At 39.5% G+C, this 4,106-nt stretch overlaps 1 protein-coding gene across 4 annotated transcripts in view; it reads left to right on the forward strand.

The window, feature by feature from the left end:
- The window catches only part of LOC122084383 (probable manganese-transporting ATPase PDR2), a 58,423-nt gene that overhangs the window by 7,284 nt on the left and 47,033 nt on the right, over positions 1-4,106 (forward strand). The gene's annotated exons all lie outside the window — the stretch shown is intronic.

The following is a 4,106-nucleotide window of genomic DNA, read 5'->3' on the forward strand; positions in this document are numbered from 1 at the left end:
AAAAAAAAAAAAAAAAAAGATGAAGAACTTGTGTTTAAGTAATTAATTATAGCGAAGAGGTTTCTAAGAGGTTCATCTAGTAGGGATTTTCTATGTGGCCAACATATTCGCCATGTGGCAACTGAGATGAGGCCCTGAATTTTGTGGACCAGTAGACCCTAAGGTCCTCTAGTGACTTGTCAAGTTTCAACCCAAATGGAGTTTGCCCAGTGGCAAAATAAGGTGTTGAAAAACCAGGAATGTAGAGAGGGTGCATGGACTATGAGAGGGTTAATGGACATACATGAGAAGGTATGCCAATACATGGAAGGATATATGATTGAATATAAGTATGAAATTTAACATGTAACTAGTCCAGACCATTCCCTAGATATCCAATGGGTGAACTTTTATATCGTCTGTTCATGTGGCAAAAATGATGTTGCCGTGAAGAAATTCTTTTCCATTAGGATATGTTTGGAAGCCAAGAAAAGAAAAGAAAAGAACAGAAAAGAATGAAAATAGTACAAAAGACATAATAAGACAAAAATCATAATTATGCAATGATTTTTTGTCTCTCTCTCTCTCTCTCTCCCCCCCCCCCTCAAATTCAAATTTTTTTTGACTTTTTTTTTCTTGGTTTCCAAACATAGCCTAAATTGAAAAATTGTATGCTATTTTTCCCAGGTAAACTTTGAGGAAAAATCTAAAAACCTTATTATCGAGATGTTTGGGATCCTATTTCTCTTCTTGAAAATGGGATTCTCAGAATGGGCTTCTAGCCTGTACTCAAAAATTTCTCAGAAATCATTTCTGATGTCATGTGCTGGTTTTAGTTATTACATGGGTGAAATTGACGAACTCTAGGGGAAATATATAAAAATCAGCCAAAGTTTATGGGAGGAGGTTAGGTATGCCGCTGGCTTTCTTGGAGCTAGCGGTTCAACCAATGGGAGGGGCATAGGGGACTTTTCCAAGGGGAGGAAGAGAGAGATAGACACAGATTTGGGTATACCGGCGGCGTACCTAGCCTTTTCCCAAAGTTTATAAAGCTTTCCAAAACCGAGCCTTTTGGTCATCTTTCTCTTCACCCATTGTGTGGTAGAATTGTTGGCAACACACCATCACGACGCTATCTACTGTTTAGAAGTTGCTGATCTTTCTGTATTTTGTGTGTGTGTGTGTGTCTTGCTGCAGGCGATGACTGGTTGAGGTTTCCCACTTTCCCCTGCTCCATATGATTTCACTCCCTTACTGTATCCTTTTTCCAATCTCTCTCTCTCTCTCTCTCTGGCAGTGGCAGCCAGACAATGACAGCCTCCTGCCCTCTTTTCTCCCCGAACCTCTTCAATTAGATTCATGTATCTTATTTGATTAGAATCTGTTGGATTGGAGTCTTTTGTATCTCTCTCTCTGGTTGGGTGAGGTATCACTTCTCTTTTCTGATCTGAATTTGCAGCCAACCATTTATCTTTCCAATTCACGGACAATAATAAATACACAAGAAACTACTAAAAAATTATATTATGATAGCAGCATAACCAAGTCTACCCAGGGAGTGGTTTTTCCAGACATCCATCCACTATGAAATCTATGGATGAGCAACTAATTCTGCCCATAGCAGAGGCCAGATGGGGCAAAATTTGTGGACAGGTAGACCACAAGGTTCCCTTCTCACACATAAAGTTTCAATCCAAACAGAGTTGTACTGGCATAATAAAGCATTGAAATATCCTGGACTACTGAGACGATGCATGTAGCATGCCAATACTTGGATTACCAGAGGGTGCATACCTATACATGGGAGGGTATGTGATTGAATTTGACCTTGAAATTTGACATTTGGCTAATCCAAAGTCCAAACTGTTCCCTATAATATCCAATTGTCAGAATCACTACATCACATTCCACATGGCACAACTCGATATGTAGCCCATTGATTCCATACTGGGTGGTGAAGTGTATGAAAGGGAATTAACCAAGTTTAGCCAAACACACAAAAAAGAAAATTAAAGACCATTACCATTTCCTATTCTTTATATTTGCATCTCATTGAAAAGTTGACTACTCAGTGATAAATGGAATGCTCCCTGATCATTATCTTTCTCATGATATATATAAGTCTTGACGTGCCGTTATAACAGTATTTAGACCTGCTACAATGTTTTATAGTCTTTTTATATGGTAAAAGGTTTCCAACATGCCTTAACAGGAAGCCTTTCAATCATACCTGGTTTCTTAGCCACATGGACTGATGGTTTAGCAATCTGACCTTCAGATACATATAAATGTATTGATGTGACAATCATTATAACATTATTTAGGGGAGAATACAAGGATGGGCTTTACCTGTCAAATTAGATATATTTCTCTTATAGACTATTGGATGAATCTCTATTTTTTCTTCACAATTCTACTTCTCAAGAGGATGTGGATCCTTATGGTGGAAGAGAACGTATGTCCTCACCACAAATAGTTGGGAGAAGACCTAATGACAATGATGATGACACTTGCTTGACATGCATCAGACTATATCAGTTAGAAATAAGGACTAGGGTTAGAGATAAGGGAAGAAGAAGGAGAGAAGATGAGAGAAGGAGAAGGGGAAATGAGAGCAAAACGTGGGGAAGGCTTCTTGCTCTTTCCCACATATATTATGTTCAAACAAGTCTTAGGAATATTACATAGACCTCCCAAGGGAGGTGAAAGGAAAAAAGGAAAAATACAACTTAGGACAATATAATATAAAGATAGTTCCTACACTACCCTTATTACATAAACTCCAACACTGCCCCTCAAGTTGGAGAATAAATGTCATACATTCCTAGGTTGCATAAGAGGGTACTGAACTCGTGAGGAATGAGTCCTTTGGTGAAGGTGTCTGCCATTTGATCACCTGTCCTCACAAAAGGAGTGCAGATGTTGCCAGAGTCAATCTTCTCTTTGATGAAATGCCAGTCTACTTCAATGTGCTTTGTTCTATCATGTTGTACTGGGTTGGGCAATGTTTATAGCTATTTTGTTGTTAGAGTCTCATAGGTCCTTCAGTGTCATACCCTAGCTTGAGAACCATCCGATGCAGCCAAGTGAGTTCACAAACTGCATGAGCCATTGCGCTGTACTTAACCCCTGCTCTAGATCTAGCTACAACCGACTGTTTCTTGTTCCTCAATGTGACCGAGTTACCTCCCACGAATGTGCAATAACTAGATGTAGATCTCCTATCAGAAATGGATCTAGCCCAATCAATATCATAATAACCTTCTACCCTCAAGTGATTGTTCCTGGCATACAATAGTCCTTTTCCTGGAGAGGACTTCATGTATCTGATGACGCAGTACACAACATCCAAGTTCCCAACTCTTGGGTGAATGCATAAACTGGCTCACTACTCCACTGCATAAGAAATGTTTGGGCGAGTTAGATACAGATAAATCAGCTTCCCCATTAGCTTCAAGTAGTCCCTGCATCAACAAGGGAAGGGCCACAATCTTTTCCTAGCTTATGATTCTGCTCAATAGAAGAACTTGCCAGTTTACAACCCAACATTCTTGTTTCTTTCTACAGATCTAGCACAAATTTTCTTTGACATACGCTGATTCCTTTCTTAGACCTTGAAACTTCAATACTCAAGAAATACTTCAAGTGTCCTAGATCCTTGATCTCAAACTATTTAGCCAAATAAGCTTTAAGCCTGGCTATTTCATCATTGTCATCTCTAGTCAGCACAATATCATCAACGTACACAATCAATGCTGTCATGATGCCATTACCTCGTCGGGTAAATAATGTGTGATATACTTGACTCTGGAATATCCATTCTTCAGAATGGCCTGTCTGAACCTCTTAAACTAGGCATTGGGTGATTGCTTTAGACCATAGAGTTCCTTCTTTAGGAGACACACCTTACCATCGGCTGCCTGAAACTTGAAGCCAGGAGATGGCTGCATATGCACTTCCTCCTCTAAATCTCCATGGAGGAAGACATTCTTCACATCCAAATGATATAAGGGCCAATCTCTATTTGTCGCCACATATAAAAGGACTCTTATTGAGTTATGTTTGGCCACAGGAGCAAAGGTCTCTTGTTGATCAATTCCATACACCTGACTGTACCCTTTGGCCAC

This window comes from Macadamia integrifolia, chromosome 7 (genome assembly GCF_013358625.1).
Source record: "Macadamia integrifolia cultivar HAES 741 chromosome 7, SCU_Mint_v3, whole genome shotgun sequence".
NCBI lineage: Eukaryota > Viridiplantae > Streptophyta > Magnoliopsida > Proteales > Proteaceae > Macadamia > Macadamia integrifolia.